Raw genomic sequence first — 23,893 nt, 5'->3', positions numbered from 1 at the left:
CTTAAAAGTGGACAAATCTCCAGGTCCGGACGATTTGTGTCCCAGGTTGCTGTGGGAGGCGAGGGTGGAGATTGCAGGGGATCTGACCCTAATTTTTAATTCCCCTCTGGCCACGGGGGAGGTGCCAAAGGACGAGAGAACAGCTAATGTGGTCCCACTATTTAAGAAAGGTTGTAGAGATAAGCCAGGGAAGTACAGACCAGTGAGTCTCATGCCAGTGGTAGGGAAACTATTGGAGAAAATTCTGAAGGAGAGAATCCATCACCACTTGGAGAGGCAAAATCTGATTAGGAATAGTCAGCATGGGTTTGTCAGAGGGAGGTCATGCCTAACAAATTTGATTGAAATTTTTGAGCATGTGACCAGGTGTGTAGATGAGGGTAGTGCAGTTGAGGTTGTTTACATGGATTTCAGCAAAGCCTTTGACAAGGTCCCACATGGGAGACTTATCAAGAAAGCAAATGCACATGGGATACAAGGTAACTTGATAAAGTGGATTCAAAATTGGCTTAGCTGTAGGAGACAGAGAGTGATGACAGACGGCTGTTTTAGTGACTGGAAGCCAGTGTCCAGTGGCGTACCACAGGGATCTGTGCAGGGTCCCCTATTGTTTGTCATTTATATAAACGACATAGATGACTATGTGGGGGGTAGGATCAGTAAGTTCGCGGATGACACAAAGATTGGCCGAGTGGTTAACAGTGAGGTGGAGTGTCTTGGGTTACAGGAAGATATAGACGGGATGGTCAAATGGGCAGAAAAGTGGCAGATGGAATTTAACGCTGAAAAGTGTGAGGTGATACACTTTGGAAGGAGTAATGTGACATGGAAGTATTCAATGAATGGCCTGACACTGGGAAGTTCCGAGGAACAAAGGGACCTTGGCGTGTTTGTCCATAGATCTCTGAAGGCAGAAGGGCAGGTTAATAGGGTGGTGAAAAAGGCATATGGGACACTTGCCTTTATCAAGCGAGGCATAGATTACAAAAGCAGGGAGGTCATGTTGGAGTTGTACAGAACTTTGGTAAGGCCACAGCTGGAGTACTGTGTGCAATTCTGGTCGCCACATTTAAGGAAGGATGTGATTGCATTGGAGGGGGTGCAGAGGCGATTCATCAGGATGTTGCCTGGGATGGAACATTTAAGCTACGAAGAGAGGTTGGATAGGCTTGGGTTATTTTCACTGGAGCAGAGAAGGCTGAAGGGTGACCTGATCGAGGTGTACAAGATTATGAGGGGCATGGACAGGGTGGATAGGGAGCAGCTGTTCCCCTTAGTTGAAGGGTCAGTTACGAGGTGTCACAAGTTTAAGGTGAGGGGCAGGAGGTTTAAGGGGGATTTGAGGAAGAACTTTTTTACCCAGAGGGTGGTGACGGTCTGGAATTCCCTGCCTGGGAGGGTGGTAGAGACGGGTTGCCTCACATCCTTTAAAAAGTACCTGGATGAGCACTTGGCACGTCATAACATTCAAGGCTATGGGCCAAGTGCTGGCAAATGGGATTAGGTAGACAGGTCAGGTGTCTTTAATGCATCGGTGCAGACTCGATGGGCCGAAGGGCCTCTTCTGCACTTATTCTGTGATTCTGTGAAAGTGGGGGGCATGATGGATCAAGCGAGGGAAACCCACACCTGTAATGGCCACTGGGCCACAGCTGCGGCTGCTGGCTCTCCTCTGGAGGCCAGGCAGCTCTGGCATGTTAAAAAATAAAATAAAATTTCCTGCCCTTGTCCCTCACTGTCTGCATCTTCACACTGGCAGCTCCCACCTCCGCTGTGGGAGGCTACCGATCTCTGAGTCCTGGAGGGCCTCCCATTGGGCCTGATTGGATGGTGAGCCCACTTCATGGCCTTTAATTGGCTGAAGATTTGAAAATTGTAATGGGTGCGTCTAAAGCATGCCGTGCAGGGTCTAGCCCCCATGTCCAGTTTCCAACCCCGTATTAAAAATACAGCCTGGGATGTTGGCGGGGTGGGGGGACATCAGTGATTGTCAGGGGTGGTCCGATCATGGGGAATGAAGCAGGTTAGCTTGGGTGTGGGTGCGGTGGGAGCACTCCTACTCCTCCTGCCCCACTAGCAGTACTGGAAAAGTACTTTCCTTTTCCACACGCAGTCCTCACCTCCTTTTATCTCCAGGTTTCCCAAGGCCTGGGAAACCCAGTTGGCCATGTAAAAGCTGCAAGAGAGAAAAGCTGCAAGAGAGGCACGCAGACTCATTAAAATACTTAAACAAGTGGTCTGCCTCATAAAAAGGGGTTGGTTACCTGCCCCAGCCCACTCCAACCTCCCCGCCCCCACAACTCCCCCACCATCCCATCTCTGTTAAAACTGGAATGGGAGGTTTCGAGGTGGGTTGGGTTTGGGTTGAGATTTTTTTTAAATTTAACATCCTACCTTGGCTCAAACCCACCCATTTTTTTGGGTGGGGAGGTTAAGATTTCCCCCTGCAATCTGATTGGTTAAGGAAATGCTCAGTTGCTTTCCCTGTTCACACAGGTTCCAGATGTCTTGTGGAGGGCACCATACTGTTTTGCATTTCTAATCACAGCAAGTGCTAGTGCTAAAGCCCATAGAAAGCCTGTGGACAAGTGCAAGTGTAATGAATGGCTCCCACCCTCCATTCACCACTGCAAAATCTGGACCATTTACATTTTATGAACGCCATATCATTGCTCTACCCATTGTTAATAAATGAAATGCTCCATTCAGTGTATTCAGAGTATTGGCTTGCAAGTGCATGGTACATTTTCCATGGAGACAAGTCTGAATCCAATCAGGGAGAAAACCTTGTTTCAATGCAACGGTAGGGTATTTTGTGCCATCCTTTTCTTAATCAGGGACAAAGCTGCATCAAATGGTGGCTCAGGGAAATAAAGGAAATATAGGAATAATCCTGGAAATTGAGACAAACCTGTAAATTCAGGAATGTTTGCTGCACTCTGCCATATCCAGGAGTTGCTTGTGATCTTGTTTCAGTTATTAAGGATAATGCATGCTTTTTTCACATAACCTTTTGTTGCTTGTTCTAAATTGCCTCATTCTGAAGCCTGTCCCTTTTCTTGACTGAGTTAAAGAGATGCTAATCCACCTTTCAATTATTGGTCAGTCAGGTATGTTTAAAATCCATGAAGCAGCAACTTTTACAGACTTCAGGGGAGCCTTTAGCAGAGGGCAGCTGTTTCCTTCTACTTCCCTTGCCGCTGCCTTCTGGTCGTTCAATTTGGTTTGGTTGCAGTGCTCAGAACACAATACCTTGCATACTTAGATCAGGTGTTTAATATGTGTCGCGAAGGTCTAGGGGTGAACTTTCATGGACTGTTGCTACAGCAGTGCTCATCTGTCTGATGTTACAGTTGCAAATTATATTTTGAAGCTCCAGACTCATTTAGCAAAGCAGAAGGATGCTCCAGCTGCTCAGCCCCAACCTTTTATTATTGTGGCTAAACTGTCCCATTGTGAGAGATTTAATAAAATAAACCAAGATTGTTTTTCTAAAGGTATTGTGCATGTGTTTGAATATTTTTGCACAATATCACAGTATCATAGCACTGCACCAAGGTCATTTATATTTATCTCTCCTATTAAGCGAGAGATTGTTTTAAAATTCAGCTTCATAGACTGACGAATGCTACTCTCATCCTTATTTAATCTTGCAGTTCATGATATATTCCAAAATTAGATCACAATTTTGTAACTCGCTTTGGTATCAATTTATTATACAAATATTGCGGGGGCTAAATCTGATATTCCCCCAAAAACAATTAACTGGCGCCGGTTGGTTACAATACAGGCAGAGTGCCAATTTCGTGCTGCCTGCTCATTTCAATGATTTCAGCGTCCAACCAATGCAAACTGTGCTGTCAATTGGCTGGATGCTTCAGCACAGGGACAATATCGTGAGTGGTTAGCACCATTTAAGCTAGCCTGTACTGCTTAAAGTCAGCCTGGACTTCTTAAAGGAAGGTGCATTGTGGCTGGAGCTGGTGCTCGAAGTGACTGTGGGAAACACTGAAGAATGGAACAACATGGGAAAAAATGGGCTCCAAGGTTTTCAGATGCTACAGTGGAGGCCTTGGTGGTGGAGGAGGTGGAAAGGAAGAGAGATGTTGTTTTATCCACAGGAGAGATGAAGGCCCTCCAGACACATGGTGAAAAGGAATGGGGGCTGATGGCTGTGGCATTCAATGCTAAGAGTCAAGCCCCAAGGTCCTGGTTGCGGTGCCGCAATAAGTGCAATGACATCACAAATAGTTAAAGTTAATGAATATATATTCATATGCCATATCCTACCAACTGCAACACTAACCTGAAACACTGCTCAATTCATCACTTCCCCATTACTCACCTACCAACAATCTCCATCAATCAGGGCTCATACCTGACTTTCATATCCTTCCCCGGACCCTCACACACCTAGCACTATTGCAAGCTTCACAGCCCCCCTCTCACAGGTTTTACACATCGTCAGTTATTCAACCATGTCAAACAGATTGCATGACACTAATGGAAATACGTCCCTGTCTCTTGCAGGGAAAACATTACACAACCAGAGACAGCAGGAGCAAATTGGAGAAGTACAGGTGCATCTGCATGCCCTAACCCCCCTGGAGGAGACAGTGCTCAGCATCAGTGGAGCAGCCATTGCTGAGCATGTGGCCAGCGGCAGGTCCGAAACTATCAAAGGTGATGGCATGCTCATACCTAATCCTCCTCATATCTCACTTTCCCCCTGTTATGGACAGGAGAGAGATGATCGGGATGGCTCCCCCTTTTCACATCTCAACTGACCTAAGAAAGCATGTTTAAAATAAGTGTTTTAGTTCCTGAATGTTTTAATTGTCAGGAACAGACAAATGACTAGTTTTCTCATAAGTTTGAAAAGGAAGATAAATATTTATTGTTCAACACCCAAATATTTGCAACTACACCCACTCTCACGCTCATACAGATACACACGCACTCAAGAAAAGATTGCGATTATAAAAGCAGCATGCGTTTAGGTCTTATAATTTCAAGAGTTCTCTGTTGCACTTTCTTTTCCCCAGGGTGAAAGTTTGAAGCGATGCAGGCCTGTAATCCTTTTTTATTCACTGAAGAAAAAACTCTGGAGGTTTAGGAGGATGGATTTGCTGTTGTTTTATGTTCGCAGTAGCAGATTTCCCTTGTTATACTCCAGTCAGTGTTCAATGGCGAAGACCAGGTATGGTTCCTCAGATGGAGAGTTCACGGCCAACTCAAGTTTTTTCCTACATGTGGCTTAACGCTGGTGGTTTTAGACAGGGTCTTTACTCTTCATTGGCATAGATGTTTCTGTCTTGATCTACTCATAATATGCCTTTTAAAACTCCTTATCAGAAACCTAGTTTTTGTCATATGACAATATCTCCTCTTCCATTGTCTTCATAAAAAGTTTCTGATGGTTAGGCCATTGTCAGATGATGGAGTGCGGGTATCACTCATCCAAATACTATTTGGATAAAACAGAGCTTTCCACACCCATTTTCTAGATTTTAAGTTTGGAGTTGAAGAGTCTGCAATGTTAATCTGTTAATTTTGTATCAATTGTTTGATTATATGCAGGTAGAGGGTGCTAATTGGGGTCTTATTTGAGCACTTATAAGGGGACACTTACTGAGACTGGTGGAGGGTTTGAGTGAGGAGCTACATGTTTGTAATCCTTTTACTCTGTATGATAAATATGAAACTGAGTAAAGATAGGCTCCAGCATTATTCTTCCATAACAAGCTTTCATGAATTTAACATAGTAACAGAGGATGGTTGCCTAAAGCTGAAGATTGGCAACTAGGATTTTTTTGTACATAGAAAACTAAAATCTCATGGGCTATTATGGAAAATATGGCAGAAAGAAATGTAAGTTGTCCGGGTATGATTACCCTCTGATGTTCTGAGTGTGAACCATATGAACCATGGAGGCAGTGGACATAGGGTTCTATTTGTCAAATATTTTGGGTGAAATTCTGAACAAGGGACATACTGAAAATAGGATATCCATTGAATGTTATATGGATAATTGTTCTTTGTGGGACAATGTACACTCTACAAAAAGTGTGTTTGAGCAAAGACTACATATTGACCTTGCTGGATTGAGACAAATGCTGGAGAGAAAGGAAATCTCCAAACTTAAATGGGTAGATGCAAGTCATCAGCTATCCGATTGTTTCACAAAAAGAAATACTAGTATAAAAAAACTGTTCGGGGTGCTACAGGAGGTGCGTCTCACAATGTAATACGTTGTATCCAATATGGAATTCATTTGGATTTATTTTGAATTGTTCTTTGAGCATGTTAATACACATTGTATTATAAAAGGAAGAAGGGAATCTGTTAATCTGTTAGTTGTGTATCAATTGTTTGATTATCTGCATGTGAAGGGTGTTAATTGGGGTCTTACTTGAGCAATTATAAGCAGACACTTACTGAGACTGTTTGTAATCCTTTTACTCTGTATGATAAATATGAAACTGAGTAAAGATAGGCTCCAGCAATATCCTTCCACAACAAGCTTTCTGGAGTTTAACATACAACAGTATTGTGAATCCATTTTTAAAAATTAGTTGAAGAAATGCAGCCATTACCACAGCATTTTAATATCTTCTCCAAGACTTGCCAGACATGAAAATTAGCTGGGGTTCTTGCAGTTCCATGTGCATTGGAAGGAAAGAAAAGGCCATCTGACCTCTCAAGTCCATTTTGTTTTACAGGAAAGTGTCCATTTTGGGTTTATACTTCATAAGTTCATATTTATAGCTCATAAGTTCCTATTGCATGAGCATGACACCTCCCTGCAAAAAGGTAAAAAATGACTTCTTTGATATTTTATTTTGTTTTACATCATAGAAGGAAATAAAAATGAATACATATGATAGCAAACATCTACATGCATTCACTCACATGCATTCCTCTGCGTTACAGTCACTGGGCCTTTCACAGGTTACTGGTGGCACTTTGTCTATTTAAATTCTGGACAGTGTGTCCGCAATTACTTTATTTTTCCCAGCAATATGCATAATTTTTAAGTTAAACGGCTGCAGGAGTAAACTCCATCTGAACAGCCTGGTGCTGTTGACTTGAAGTTTCTCCAGGAAAGCTGTAGATTTTGGTCAGTATATATTAATATCTCCCTGTATCCGTTATTAACATAGACATCAAAATGTTGAAGGCCTAACAGAAGTCCCAAAGCCTCATTTTCTACTGTGGAATATTTTTGCTGATGTTTATTTAACTTTTTATAAAAATAGCCAATTGGTCTCTCAATAGCCGAGTCATCTTTCTGGAGTAAGACAGCTCTTACTTCCACATTACTCACATCAATAGCCACCCTGAAAGATCGGTTAAAGTTTGGGACTGCTAACACAGGTTCATTTGTTAGAATGGGCCTCAATTTCTCAAAAGCCTTCTGATGCTGTTTTGACCATGCTCTCTTGGCATTTTTCTTTAATAAATCGGTCAACAGTGCAGCTAGGGTGCTGAAATTAGGGATGAATTTTCTATAGAATCCACACATCCCCAGGAATTGCATTATCTCTCTCTCGGTCTTGGGAAAGGGGAAATCCATCAAGGATTGTACTTTTTCTGCTCTGGGCAACACCCGACCTTAACCTACAACATGTCACATGTAGGTCAGTTTGGCCTTAGTGAACACTGTTTTGGCTAAATTTACCTCTGAGTTAGCACCTTGTAGACCTTTGTATAACACCCTTAAATTATTTAGGTGGTCTTCCCAGGTGTCGTTATAGACCAAAAGGTCATCAATGTATACAACACAGTTCCCTAAGCCAGCCACCTCTTGATTTGTCAATCTTTGAAACATAGCTGGGGTGTTCTTTAAAGTGAATGGCATGACCTTGCATTGGAATAGACCATCAGGTGTTACAAAAGCCGATATTTCCTTAGCTTGGATGGTGATGGGCACTTGCCAATACCCTTTCAATAAGTAAATGGTATTAATGTAAGCGCAGTTATCCACCGGGTCAATACATTCCTAAATGCAAGGAATCAGGTATGAATCAGTTCGGGTCACTGCATTAACTTTCCGGTAGTCAATGCAGAGTCTCTTGGAACTGTCCAGCTTAGGAACCAATACAATAGGAGAACTCCAGCTGCTTTGACTAGGTTCAATTAGGTCATTGTCTAACATGTATTGAATCTACTCTCAGACTTGAGCCAATTTATCAGGGCTCAGTTGGTACTGTGTCTAGCCTCCCTAAGACTTCTGTGTCAGTTAGGTTCACAGTAGGGGGTTCAATCTGAGAATTTTCCCTTCTTCCCCCAGCTCCTCCTTACTATTGTTTCCATCCTCATCTGTCCCCATTACCTGGCATACATTCGCCAATTTGTCTTGTTCCTGATTATAATATCTCAACATGTTCATGTGACAGAGCCGTTGTTTCTTTCTCTGGTCAGGGGTGTTAATCAAGTAATTGGCCTCACTTATCTTTTTCCCCATGCAGTACGCGCCACTAGACCTGGCTTTCAGCGGGTTCGTCCTGTAACGGCAACAGCACCAGAACCTGATCCCCTGGTTTAAATGTCGGAGCCTCAGCATGTCTGTTTGCCTGCCTTTTCATGTTCTGCTGAGAGGCTATAAGGTGTTCCTTAGCCTCAGCACATTCTTTAGAGAGTCTCTTGCAGAAGGCTGACACATAATTCAACAATGAGGTCTCCTCCCTTTTATCTAGCAATTTTTCCTTGATCTGCTTAAGGGGCCTGTCACCTCATGCCCATAGACCAGTTTGAACAGACTGAAGCCTGTCGACTGGGTGAATCTCTACTGACAAACAGCAAAAAAGCTAACCCCTTGTCCCAATCATTGGGGTACTCACCCTGATCATGGTTTTCAGGGTTTAGTGATACCGTTCCAGAGTCCCCGTGACTGTGGGTGGTATGCTGAAGATTTTAACTGTTCAATGCCGAGTCTATGTATAACCTCCTGGAATACACAGGACATAAAATTTGACCCTTGATCTGATTGGATTTCTTTAGGCAGTTTGTAGCAGGTGAAAACTGGGTCAGCCCCTCAACCACAGCTTCTGCTGTGATTTTTCTTAGGGGTATGGCCTCTGGGAATTGGGTGGCCAGGTCCACGATAGTTAAGAGGAATTGAAAACCCATCCTGGTTCTTGGTAAGGGTCCCACACAATCTATCAGAACGCTGCTAAAGGGTTCATCAAAAGCAGGTATAGGTGTCATAGAGTCATAGCGTTATACAGCACAGAAACAGGCCCTTCGGCCCATCATGTCTGTGCCAGCTATCAAGCACCTAACTATTCTTATCCCATTTTCCAGCACTTGGCCCATAGCGTTGGATGCTATGGCGTTTCAAGTGCTCATCTAAATACTTCTTAAATGTTGTGAGGGTTCCTGCCTCACTGCTTCAGTCAGTGCGTTCCAGATTCCAACCACCCTCTGAGTGAAAAATATTTTCCTTGAATCTCCTCTAAACCTCCTGCCCCTTACCTTAAATCTATGCCCCCGGTTATTGACCCCTGCGCTAAGAAAAAAGTTTCTTCCTATCTAACCTATCAATGCCCCTCATAATTTTGTATACCTCAGTCATGTCCCCCCTCAGCCTTCTCTGCACTAAGGAAAACAACCCTAGCCTTTTCAGTCTCTCTTCATAGCTGAAATGGTCCAGCCCAGGCAACATCCTAGTGAATCTCCTCTGCACCCTCTCCAGTGCAATCACATCCTTCCTATCGTGTGGTGCCCAGAACTGTACACAGTACAACAGCTGTGGCCTAACTAGCATTTTATACAGCTCCATCATAACCTCCCTGCTCTTATATTCGATGCCTCGGCTAATAAAGGCAAGTATCCATATGCTTTCCTAACCATCTTATCTACCTGTGCTGCTGCCTTCAGTGATCTATGGACAAGTACACCAAGGTCCCTCTGACCCTCTGTACTTCCTAGGGTCCTACCATCCATGGTATATTCCCTTGCCTTGTTAGTCCTGCCAAAATGCATCACCTCACCCTTCTCAGGATTAAATTCCATTTGCCACTGCTCCGCCCATCTTACCAGCCCATCTATATCGTTCTGTAATTTAAGGCTTTCTTCCTCACGATTTATGACACCACCAATTTTTGTGTCATCTGAGAACATACTGATCATACTTCCTATATTCACATCTAAATCATCAATGTACACTACATACAGCAAGGGTCCCAGCACCGACCCCTGTGATACACCACTGGTCACAGACTTCCACTTGCAAAAACAACCCTCGAACATCAACCTCTGCCTCCTGCCACTAAGCCAATTTTGGATCCAATTTGCTAAATTGCCCTGGATCCCATGGGCTCTTACCTTCTTAACCAATCTCCCATGCGGGACCTTATCAAAAGTCTTACTGACGTTCATGTAGACTACATCAATTGCTTTACCCTCATCTACACATCTAGTCACCTCCTCGAAAAAATTCAGTCAAGTTAGTTAGACACGATCTCCCCCTGCCAAAGCCATGCTGACTATCACTGATTAATCCGTGCCTCTCCAAGTGGAGATTAATCCTGTCCCTCAGAACTTTTTTTCAGTAGTTTCCCAACCACTGATGTTAGACTCACCGGCCTGTAATTATTTCTTTTATCCCTGCTACCCTTCTTGAATAATGGTACCACATTTGCTGTCCTCCAATCCTCTGTTACCTCTCCTGTGGCCAGAAAGGATTTGAAAATTTGTGTCAGAGCCCCTGCTATCTCCTCCCTTGCCTCACATAACAGCCTGGGATCCAGCTCGTTTGGGCCTGGGGATTTATCCACTTTTTAGCTAAAACAGCTAATGCTTCCTCCCTTTCAAAGCTAATATGTTCAAGTTTATCACAATTCCCTTCCCTGATCCCTACATCGTCCTTCTCCACAGTGAACACAGATGAAAATAATCATTTAAAACCTCACCTATGTCCTCCGGCTCCACACACACATTGCCTACTCTTCCGTGGTTATCCTCTTGCCCTTAATATACTTATAAAACGTCTTAGGATTTTCCTTTATCTTGCCCGCCAGTGTTTTTTCCTGTCCCCTGTTTGCTCCCCTAATTACTTTTTTAAGTACCACCCCTACACTTTCTATACTCCTCTAGGGCCTCTGCTGTTTTCAGCACTCTGAATCTGCCATAAGCCTCCTTTTTTTCTTCCTCATCCAAACCTCTATATCCCTTGACATGCAGGGTTCCCTGGACTTGTTGGTCCTACCCTTCACCTTTACGGGAACATGTTGACTCTGAACTCTCACTATTTCCTCTTTGAATGACTCCCACTGGTCTGATGTAGACTTTCCTACCAGTAGCTGCTCCCAGTCCACTTTGGCCAGATCCTGTTTTATCATATTGAAATCAGCCTTCCCCTAATTCAGTATCTTTATTTCCGGTCCATCTTTGTCCTTTTTCATAACTACCTTAAATCTTCCAGAGTTATGGTCACTATCCCCAAAATGCTCCCCCACTGACACTTCTACTACTTGTCTGGCTTCATCCTCTGGGATTAGTTCCAGTACTGCCCCTTCTCTTGTAGGACTTTCTACATGCTGGCTGAAAAAGCTCCCCTGTATACATTTTAAGAATTCCGCCCCCTTTAAGCCTTTTTCACTAAGACTATCCCAGTTAATATTGGGAAGTTGAAATCCCCTACTATTATTACCCTATTATTTTTGCACCTCTCTGAGATTTGCTTACATACCTGCTCCTCTATCTCTCCCTGACTGTTTGGAGGCCTATAGTACACTCCCAGCCAAGTGATTGCCCCCTTTTTGTTTTTAAGTGCTACCCATATGGCCTCATTTGAGGAACCTTCTAAGATATCATCCCTCCTTACTGCAGTAATTGACTCCTTGATCAACAGTGCAATGCCACCTCCTGTTTTACCCCCTCCCCTGTCTTGCCTGTAGATTCTATACCCTGGAATATTGAGCTGCCAGTCCTGCCCCTACTTCAACCATGTTTCTGACAGCAATAATATCATAATCCTGTGTGCTAATCAATGCCCTCAATTCATCTGCCTTACTGGTAAGAGTCCTTGCATTAAAATAGATACAATCCAGCCTTGCATTTTTCACTTGTGCCTTAACAGGTCTATATTTTCTCTGCCTTCCAGACTGACTCACTTTCCCTTCTATATTTGACTGTGCGTCACCCCCTACTGTACCTCCACTCTGTATCCAACCCCCCTGCCAAATTAGTTTAACCGCCACCCCCCCAACAGCACTTTCAAAACTCCCAGCAAGGATATTGGTCCTGTTCCAGCTCAGGTGCAACCCGTCCAACTTGTACAGGTCCTACATTTGCCAGAAGCAGACCCAGTGATGCAGGAAACTAAAGCCGTCCCTCCTGTACCATCTCCTCAGCTATGCATTCATCTGCTCCAGCCTCCTATTCCTATACTCACTAGCATGTGGCACCGGGAGTAATCCAGAGATTATAACCTTTGAGGTACTGCTTTTTAATCTGCTACCTAGCTCGCTAAATTCTTGTTGCAGGACCTCATCCCTCTTTCTACCTATGTCGTTGGTACCAATGTGTACCATAACCTCTGACTGTTCACCCTCCCCCTTCAGAATGTCCTGCAGTTGCTCCATGACGTCCTTGACCCAAGCACCAGGGAGGCAACATACCATCCTGGAGTCACGTTTGCAGTCACAGAAACGCCTATCTGTACCCCTTACGATAGAATCCCCTATTACTATAGTTCTTCCACTCCTTTTCCTTCCCTCCTGTGCAACTGAGCCACCCATGGTGCCATGAACGTGGCTCTTGCTGCATTCCCCTGAGAAGCTATCTCCCCGAACAGTATCCAAAGTGGAAAATCTGTTAGATAGGGAAATGGAGCCAGCGGACTCCTGGACTACCTTCCTAGTTCTTCTACTCTTCCTTGCGGTCACCCATTCCCTTTCTGCCCGAGCAGTCTTTACCTGCGGTGTGACCACCTCCCTGTACGTGCTATCCATGACGATCTCAGCCTCACGGATGCTCCACAGTCTCTCCAGCCGCCGCTCCTGATCCGAAACGTGGAATTTGAGTAGCTGCAGCTGGAGACACTTCCTGCACACGTGTTCACCCTGGACACTGGAAGTGTCCCTGACTTCCCACATTGCACAGGAGGAGCATTCCACTGCTGAGCTGCCCTGCCATTACTTACCCGTAATTTATCCCCTTAAAATACCCCAAAATTAGATTATTTACATGAGGGTCCTTGATTCCCTAAAGAAAACACTACCTACTATATTAAAAAAACTGTAGACCTTTTAATATAGTATTGGTGGGCTTGATTGCAGGTTGTGGTTTCCCTACAGCCTGACAGATGTGGCAAGTCCTACAGAATTCAACCACATCTTTGTGGAGGTGAGGCCAATGAAAGTGCTGTCTTATCCGGGCCTGGGTCTTTCAGATAGCCACGTGCCAAGCCGTCGGGATTTTGTGGGCAATCCTCAAGATTTTCCTTCGATAGCCAGGAGGGGCTAAACTTTGGTGCACCGCTGTCCACTCCTCCTCTGCAGGTCACTGAGGAGGTCTCCATTTTCTCATCACTACCCCGTTATTCAAGTAATAGCACTCTGGAACTCCTTCTGCCTCTGCCTCGGAACAGGTGGTCTGAACTATTCTTTTTAAGTCGGGATCTGCCTTTTGAGCCTCAATCAAGGAGGATCTGCTGAACACCTCCTTCTCTTCACCAAAATCCCCACAAAATGTCTTGGCCAGTCACCTGTCCGAATTACTGGCTCAGCTCTCTCTAGCAGAGCTCGCTTAGCCATGGAGTTGGTGATTACATAGTTAGGGAATATTCTAGGGACTTCCTCCTGTAACTGTTCCGTCTCCATGGCTTCATTTGGTTTGTCTAAGACTACCGGGGAAACTATCACTTTACCCCCAGCCAAATCATTACTCAACAGCAAGTCTACTGCAATCACAGGCAGACAGGACAACCCCTCCTGTAACCAGTCCAGAGACTAGGTTGCACTGTTAGTGAAACAGATGTAGGGGTATGGGCACGTATACGCCTTCATTGCCTTTTACCAGAACCTTCACATTCATTGAAGTATCTGGCGGGAAGGGAACCCAGCATTAATGGTTGAGTGGTCCCTGTATCCCTGAGCAGGACAATTGACTTGCGCATCTTATTAGAGGGGTATGGGAACATCTTTCCCTTGAAGACAAAACCCTGGCAACCCTTGGGGATTTTGTCTGTTTCTACTGCATCCATGGCAGTATTTCTAGAGGGGTAAATCATCATGATTAGGGCCACGGACTTGTCCGCTGTGCCACCTGTTAGGGCATCCTTTCCTGCACTGGCCTTGTGAACCCCAACGAAACCCATTGGTTTCCCCTTCAATTTCCAACAGCTGACTTTCACAATCCCTGCATTAATATAGTGGCAACACACAGGTCTTCGGGAATCATTCCTACCCTCTGCACCTTTCTTCTGGACCTGTGGAAGGTCCCCTGCATTCTCACTTAGAAACAGGAGTAGACCATTCAGCCCATTGCGCCTGCTCTGCCATTCAATTAGATAATGGCTGATCATCTACCTCAATGCCACTTTCCCACACTAGCCCCATACTGCTTGATGTCATTAGTATCCAGACATCTATTGATTTTCTATCTTGAACATGCTCAATGATTGAGCTTTCACAGCCCTCTGGGGTAGAGAATTCCAAAGATTCACCACCCTCTGAGTAAAGAAATTCTTCCTCATCTCAGTCTTAAATGGCCTACCCCTTATTCGAAGACTATGTCCCCTGGTTCTCGACTCACCAGCCAGGGGAAACATCTACATCCACCCTGTCATGCCCCGTAAGTATTTTGTAAGCTTCACTGAGATCACCTCTCATTCTTGAAAATGCTAGAGAATACAGGCCCAGTTTCCTCAATCTCTCCTCACAAGACAATCTTGCCATCCCAGGGATTAGTCTGGTGAACCTACATTGCACTCCCTCTATGGCAAGTATATCTTTCCCGCGATGAGGAGACCAGAACTGTACACAAAACTCCAGGTGCGGTCTCACCAAGGCTCTACACAATTGCAGCAAGACTTCTTTACTCTGGTACTCAAAACCCCTTGCGATGAAGGCCGACATAGCATTTGCCTTCTTATTTGCCTGCTGCACCTGCATGCTTGCTTTTAGTGACTCATGAACAAGGACACCCAGGTCCCTTTGGACATCAACACTTCCCAACCTCTCACCATTTAAGAAATACTCTGTCTTTCTGTTTCTTCTACCAAAGTGGATAACTTAACACTTGTTCACATTATATTCCATCTGCCATGTTCTTGCCCATTCACTTAGCCTGTCCAAGTCCCCTTGAACCCTCCTTGCATCCTCCTCACAACTTACATTCCACTCTACTTTTGTGTCATCAGCAAATTTGGGAATATTGCATTTGGTCGCCACATCCAAATCATTTATGTAGATTATGAACAGCTGTGGCCCCAGCACTGATCCTTGTGAAACCCCACTAGTAACAGCCTGCCATCCTGAGAATGATCTATTTATTCTTACTCTGTTTTCTGTCTGTTAACCAATTCTCAATCCATTACAGTATTTCACCCCCAATCCCATGTGCTCTAATTTTGTTTACTAACCTCCTGTGTGGGACCTTATCAAAAGCCTTCTGAAAATCCAAATACACCATATCCACTGGTTCTCCTTTATCTATGCTACAAGTTACATCCTCAAAAAACTCCAACAGGTTTGTCAAACATGATTTCCCTTTCACAAATCCATGTTGACTCTGCCCAATCATATTATTTTCGAAGTGTCTAGTTATTACATCCTTTATAATGGATTCTAACATTTTCTCTACTGCTGACATCAAACTAACAGGTCTGTAGTTCCCTGCATTTAAATCAGCATCTCAGCAATTTAAAATAGGTTCCCTGGAGTGTTGCGGCAAGAGCGTCGCCATTGTGCTTTTCCGCCACTGACAAAATCCAAAACTGATGTCATGATGCCGATTTCTGAGCGGGCGATTCCCCTGCCCACCCCCCCCCCACCCCCTGCCAGCAATCCCGCCCTCGATGGCCTCACTAAATCTAGCCCAAAGTGTGCAAAAATGCCATGGACATAATTTTAGAGCTCTGACGGCATTCATGGAGCCCAAAAAGCAGGTGCAAAAGATCGCAATTTCTCACCTTGCGTTTTTATCTAAATTGCTATTTATTTATCAGAACAAAGGTCAATTGTTTTGCAGTGCAAGAAGAATGTTTTTTAGAAACATGCGAATAAAAAAGTCACCAAATAAACTGATAGATTGGTTAGTGCTGGCCAGTGGCACCCAGTTTAAAGAGAAGTTATGCCAGTGAAAGATTAAAATATTGTACAGGACTTTTTCAAACTACACATATCTCATCTTTCAGCACTAAATGCTTTTGAAACATACCATAGTGTCCTGAAGACCCCCACCTGCCAAAAATGAGACATATTAATTTTGTCATATGAACATTAATTTTAAACTGTTGCTGGAGTGAAGAGATGACTTGTTTAAAGAGATCAGCAGTGGCTGGGAAAACATTTGCATAATAAGACACAGTGCTTGGAGAGACAAAAGAATTGCTCACTGATTCAATTAACAGAGATTGGTCTGGGCAATGGTGATCCACATCTTGTCGGTGTAAGTGACAGCATTACACCCCACCCCCCACCGAGAGCTTTGAAAGCCACAAGCACAGGAGTCTGCTTAAACAGTTAGTCACATGACTAACCTGCTGGCCAGCTTGGAATTTTGAACTGTGCTCACAGGATAGTTTGAAGTCAGACTGGAGATAGCAACTGAAACTGGATCAATACAGCCTCTCCTGGCTGGCTCTCTCTCGCTTTCTCACAAACCTCCGGACCCACTGAAGTCACTTAAACCTCAATAGAGAGAAGACTCCTACATTGAAACAAGTTAAAGCATACACTGGGCCCCAACGAACAGCAAGACATAGCCAGCCGCAGCCAAAGACTCCACACTGAACTCAAAGGACTGTAATTACAACCCGACTATTGCCTCAAACATTTCCCCTTTATTCTTTCTACTTTTTCTGTCTCTATCTGCTTGTGTTTATTGCATATTCGTAGTCGTTAGCCGAATTAGAGTTTAAGATTAATAAACTTCCACTTTTTTTGTTTAAATCAAAGAAAACCTGTCTGATTTCTTTGCCTTACAATTGCAAAGCAGTGAACAAGGATTCACTGAGCAGGGAGCTGAAAACACAGTGTTTCTAAAATTAAATCCTGTTACGGTTAGACTAGGCAAAGGCTGAGAGGGAACCCCTATCCCTATCTCACCTGCTCATAACAATAGAATGCTCATGTTTGTTGTCTTTTTTCAGCAATGCAACAATGCCTTAGCTTCCTGTCATCCAGTCTTTTGATCTTTTTAATGCAATGTGTACATAACATTATGCATAAGTGACCAAGCCATAATAATGTTAGTGACGTAACAATATTAAACAACTGTTGAGTTATGAAATTATATAAATGTAAGGACGTGAGGTTGTTATTATTCAGGTTATTTCTGGAGACGCTCAATTTCAGTGCTGTTGCACTTTGTATTTTGCAAATCGATGTGATAGATTTTCCCTGTGCCATAAGCACAACAGCGACCACAGGCTCATTTGTGTCATTCTGTTTGCAGCAATGAAGCTTGACGAGCGGTCAAATGTTTACAGATAGCCAGCCGTCTGTTGCCCTAAAAAGCAAACCACTGCCCCAGGATATGAATCTGAACAAACATAGAGCCACAGCACAAACAGGGCTCCCCACTGCTTGCCCCATTGCAGCTGTGTATAAATAGATAAAAAGGACAAACTGTAGGAACTTGTTTCCATTATGGAGCTGCTCATGAAACATTAGTATGGCCCATGCTTGTTGCTATATTTTTATGATACAGTGGTTAAAACTTATTGGGATTATATATAAAAATCACAGATGATAGCATTGCCAAAAAAGAATGTGGTCAAATACCACACAGACTTTATCTTCAAATACAAAGGAACTAGTAGAGAAGATGATGAAATGCGTGCCGGTGCAGTAAGATTTTCAGATTTGAAACATAAGCAGTGGTCCATGCTAACTTAAATTTTAGATCTGTTTTCCACATATGGGCTACTTCAGGTTAATTCAAAATTGTCTTAAATTAACCCAGTTTGGATGAGTTGATCAGGGGAATTTTACCTTTTTGACCTGCTGGAAGGGGTGAGGGCCCAGTATCATGTGGGAAATTCAGAAATCGGAGTTTGCCTGTGACAACACTGACAGGTTCCCCGCCCAGACGTCATTTTAAAAAATTCATTCATGGGATGTGGGCGTCACTGGCCAGGCCAGCGTTTATTGCCCATTCCTAATTGCCCTTGAGAAGGTGGTGGTGAACTGCATTCTTGAACCGCTGCAGTCCATGTGAGGTAGGTATACCCACAGTCCTGTTAGGAAGGGAGTTCCAGGATTTTGACCCAGCGACAGTGAAGGAACGGCGATATAGTTCCAAATCAGATTGGTGTGTGACTTGGACGGGAACTTGCAGGTGGTGGTGTTCCCATGCATCTGCTGCTCTTGTCCTTCTAGTTGGTAGAGGTCGTGGGTTTGGAAGGTGCTGTCTAAGGAGCCTTGGTGCGTTGCTGCAGTGCAGCTTGTAGATGGTACACACTGCTGCCACTGTGCGTCGGTTGTGAAGGGAGTGAATGTTTGTAGATGGGGTTCCAATCAAGCGGGCTGCTTTGTCCTGGATGGTGTTGAGCTTCTTGAGTGTTGTTGGAGTTGCACCCATCCAGGCAAGTGGAGAGTATTCCATCACACTCCTGACTTGTGCCTTGTAGATGGTGGACAGGCTTTGGGGAGTCAGGAGGTGAGTTACTCGCCGCAGGATTCCTAGCCTCTGACCTGCTCTTGTAGCCACGGTATTTATATGGCTACTCCAGTTTCTGGTCAATGGTAGCCCCGAGGATGTTAATAGTGGGGGATTCAGCGATGGTAATGCCATTGAATGTCAAGGGGAGGTTGTTAGATTCTCTCTTGTTGGAGATGGTCATTGCTTGGCACTTGTGTGGCGCGAATGTTACTTGCCGCTTATCATCCCAAGCCTGGATATTGTCCAGTTCTTGCTGCATTTTTACACAGACTGCTTCAGTATTTGAGGAGTCGCGAATGGTGCTGAACATTGCGCAATCATCAGCGAACATTCCCCACTTCTGACCTTATGATTGAACGAAGGTCATTGATGAAGCAGCTGAAGATGGTTGGGCCAAGGACACTACCCTGAGGAATTCCTGCAGTGATGTCCTGGAGCTCAGATGATTGACTTCCAACAACCATAGCCATCTTCCTTTGCGCTAGGTATGACTCCAACTAGCAGAAAGTTTTCCCCCTGATTCCCATTGAGTCCAGTTTTAGTAGGGCTCCTTGATGCCATACTCGGTCAAATGCTGCCTTGATGTCAAGGGCAGTCACTCTCACCTCACCTCACCTCTTGAGTGTCCATGTTTGAACCAAGGCTGTAATGAGGTCAGGAACTGAGTGGCCCTGGCAGAACACAAACTGAGCGTCACTGAACAGGTATTGCTAAGCAAGTGCTGCTTGATGGCACTGTTGATGACACCTTCCATCACTTTACAGGTTGGTTGACAGGCTTGGCTTCCAGTTGGGTGGGGAATGCTGGAGAAATGGATGCAGGACCAGATAAGTCTGAGCCCTGACATGGAGGCGGGTGGTGGGCGGTCCTGTTTCTTGCGGGGGAGGGTTGTGTTGGAGGTGTTGGGTAGGAGGGTAAGGACAGAAGCCTCAGTTGGGGGGAAAGGAATTGTAAGCCTCAGGAGGGTGGAGGTGGGGGCCTCAGGGTGGGGATGATCGGAGGTCTGGAATGGGGATTGGACATCTGGGTTGGGATGGGACAGGGGGATGGTCAGAGGCCTAGTGGGAAAGGCTGGGGTGAGAGAGGGTATGGGGGAGTGCGGGGCGGTGTTGCCCAGGCAGGTACACTGGATCCCGGAGATAGGTGTAAGCCTATCTGGAAGCCCTCGTCTGGATGTAGCTGCCATGTTTTCCAAAGTTCAGGAAATTTGCCATCCAGAGTTAAAGTTGGAAAGTAGAATAACAATGAGGTTTGTAACCTCATTATCATGCTTCAAGTACCAGCCCACCTCCTTAGAGCGGATTGGTCGCCCGCCCACATTTCTGCCTCTGTTAAAGCCAGAAATGGGCAGGTTGGAGGTGGTTTTGTGTTGGGATTCTGATTTTTAGACTTAGCCATCCCTACCCAACACAAACCTGCCCCTTTCTTTTGGTTAAAATTCCCCCCTATATGTGGGATAGAGATTTTTTGATTGTCCATCAGAAATCACCAGAATTTTTAAAGAATTGAGAGCAAAACTGGCCAACAACAGAATGAGAAAGGACTTCCTTTTTGTAAGCCTCACCCTTCCAGTTAAGTACTGAATAAAACTGAGGAGACAGTGGTGACGTTAAGTGTGTACTCAGAGGTGTATTCCAACTGAGTGACACCTACATTGTCACTGATGTACACTATGAGTAGTCCCTCAGAGTGACATTGTCATAGAGTCATCGAGTTTTGCAGCACAGAAACAGGTCCTTCGGTCCACCATGTCCGCGCTGGCCATCAAGCCTATCTATTCTAATCCCATTTTCCAGCACTTGGCCTGTTGCCTTGTGTGCTATGGCATTTCAAGTGCTCATCTAGATACTTCTTGAATGTTGCAAGGGTTCCTGCCTCTACCACCCCTTCAGGCAGTGTGTTCCAGATTCCAACTACCCTCTGGGTGAAAATATTTTTCCTCAAATCCCCTCTAAACCTCCTGCCCCTTACCTTAAATCTATGCCCCCTGGTTATTGACACCTCCACTAAGAGAAAAAGTTTCTTCCTATCTAACTTATCAATGCCCCTCATAATTTTGTACACCTCAATCAGGTCCCCCCTCAGCCTTCTCTGTTCTAAGGAAAACAACCCTAGCCTATCCAGTCTCTCTTCAGAGCTGAAATGCTCCAGCCCAGGCAACATCATGGTGAATCTCCTCTGCACTCTCTCCAGTGCACCACATCCTTCCTATAGTGTGGCGAACAGAACTGTACACAGTACTCCAGCTGTGGCCTAAGTAGCGTTTTATACAGCTCCATCATAATCTCCCTGCTCTTATATTCTGTGTCTCGGCTAATAAAGGCAATTATCCCATATGCTTTCCTAACCACCTTATCTACCTGTGCTGCTGTCTTCAGTGATCTATGGACAGGTACACCAAGGTCCCTCTGACCCTCTGTACTTCCTAGGGTCCTACCATCCATTGTATATTCCCTTGCCTTGTTAGTGCTCCCAAAATGCATCACCTCACACTTCTCAGGATTAAATTCCATTTGCCACTGCTCTGTCCATCTTACCAACCCATCTATATCGTCCAGTAATCTAAGGTTTTCCTCCTCACTATTTACGACACCACCAATTTTCGTGTCATCTGAGAACTTACTGATCATACCTCCTATATTCACATCTAAATCATTAATATATACTCCAAACAGCAAGGGTCCTAGCACCAATTCCTGCGGTATACCACTGGTCACATGCTTCCAATCGCAAAAACAACCCTCAACCATCACCCTCTGCCTCCTGCCACTCAGCCAATTTTGGATTCAATTTGCCAAATTGCCCTGGATCCCATGGGCTCTTACCTTCTTAACCAATCTCACATGTGGGACCTTATCAAAAACCTTACTGAAGTCCATGTAGACTACATCAACTACTTTACCCTCATCTGCACATCTAGTCACCTCTTCGAAAAATTCAATCAAGTTTGTGTATATATCTTGGAATTTCAGTCACAGGCAAAGCTCGATTCACCCCTTTCAATTCCAGCACAAGACTTTTCAGTGAGGCTGAGGCCTTTGAACGAAAATGGCAATATAAGTACTCAAAAAAAAAAAATGGGTGCATTAAATAATGTTACTGTGAAATATGTAGGGCCCAAAATTCCACTGAGTCTTTTGATGGGGCGGACTTGAACCCATCGCTTTGCAAGGATGTTGGCACCATCTCATATCCCTGGGATGGGGCTAATTAAATATTTAGAATGGACTGCTGGAAGCAGAGGAACAGCAAAGGAACCCTCCCTTCTGTTGCTAGAAACTCTGAGGGGGGAGGTCCAAGGTCTTAATGGGCTGAAGTCGAACAATGAAAAAAAGATTATGTCCCCACGGGGAAATGTCCAATTGAAAGCTTGGTCCTTTCTGCCTTTGGGGCCTTTGGGTGGTTTAGAATGCAAAAAATTCCTGTTCTTCACAATCTTGGGATCCACTGCGCCTAACACGAGCCAGTTGGGCAGAATTTCCAGTGTAGCCTGGGAATAACGTCTGGACATTGCCCCTCCCCGCACCCTTGAAGTTAGTACAGGATATAAAGGGAACGAGCTTAAGAAGCAATTGCGCCCCCCCCTCCCCCCCCCCCCCACCTTTGATACTCAATTTTTAGCGAGTGGTTACTGAAAGGTAAACCCATCAGGTCCAAGTTTGGCTCCAAATTGAAGCCCCCCTCTAGAGATTACACCACATTGCAGGACTCCCTGGGATTTCAGTGCGGTAATTTTTAATATCATTATTATGTTACAAACCTTGGATGTGAATTTTAACAGGGATTCTCTCACTCACTTCAGTGGAAGATCCAGGGAAACATCAGAAAAACAGCTTAAGTGATGTTTATGTTATTATTCCAGGCTTTCTGTGGCATTTCCAGTGAAGTTATGGTGGACACTCGGGAGTTTCATTCCCCCCTACCCTGTCTATCCAAGCTTAGTACACTCTCCGAATTTTATAGAATACAAAATAAAAGCTACATTAGCTGTGGAATCAGTCGTCTTTTTTGCAATCGCTTATAGTCATACTCATATTCATACTCACACACACATTATTTAAAAAGAAACCCATGCAGCTTTTTACAAAAAACACTCAATAAAAATGTTAAAATTTGTCCTCTAGCTTTTCTTTAAATAATTTTGAAAAACATTGAAGCAGAAACTGAAAAAACTCAATCGTGCAGCTGACAGAACAGAATTGATGCATCCTGAAATTAGGTACACTGCTCATGCTTGGACTAAACTATCTAAATTCGGTTTACAGCATCGACATCAAGTCTAAACTGAGGCTTTTGAAGTACAATGGTGTCTGATGCGGCTTAGTGATAGCACATTTGCCTCTGAGTTAGAAGGTTGTGGGTTCAAGCGCCATTCCAGAGACTTGAGCACATAATCTAGGCTGGTAGATGAATGCAGTACTGGGGAAGTACTGCACTGTTGGAGGTGTTGCTTTTCAAATGAGATGTTAAACTCTGTTAGGTGGATGTAAAAGATCTCATGACATCTCTTGACTTACAGCAAGGGAGTTCTGCTTGGTGCCCTGGCCAACATTTGTCACTCAATGAACATTGCTAAAACAGATTATCTGGTTATTTTCACATTGCTGTTAGTGGGATCTTGCTGTGTGCACATTGGCTGCTACAAATCCTACACTATAACAGTAACTACACTTTAAGTAAAGTTGGCTGTGAAGCATTTTTGTTCTTTCTTTTTTAATGAATGATTAACAGACACCAGGGCCAATTCAATGGATTAATTTAATCATGCTATTATGAAATATGTAATTTGGTTTCTCAATTTTGTTTAACCATTAATTAGAACTTTAGAAATATCAAGCACTGACACTAAAATAATGGCTGACAAAATTTTGAGAAAGCATTTTGAACAATTTCTGGGAATCTGGTGGTCAGACTGCACAATAATAGTGATGAGTTTACATAGACATAACCCATTGTAAATGTGGACAAATGAATTAATAATGGATAAAACACAAAAATGTGAAAACAGGAAGCCAAGTTGTGCAGAGAAAAAGTGAACGTAGTTGTAAGAATTTTT

Source organism: Heterodontus francisci, chromosome 5 (genome assembly GCF_036365525.1).
Source record: "Heterodontus francisci isolate sHetFra1 chromosome 5, sHetFra1.hap1, whole genome shotgun sequence".
Classification (NCBI taxonomy): domain Eukaryota; kingdom Metazoa; phylum Chordata; class Chondrichthyes; order Heterodontiformes; family Heterodontidae; genus Heterodontus; species Heterodontus francisci.
This window is presented reverse-complemented; position numbering follows the sequence as displayed.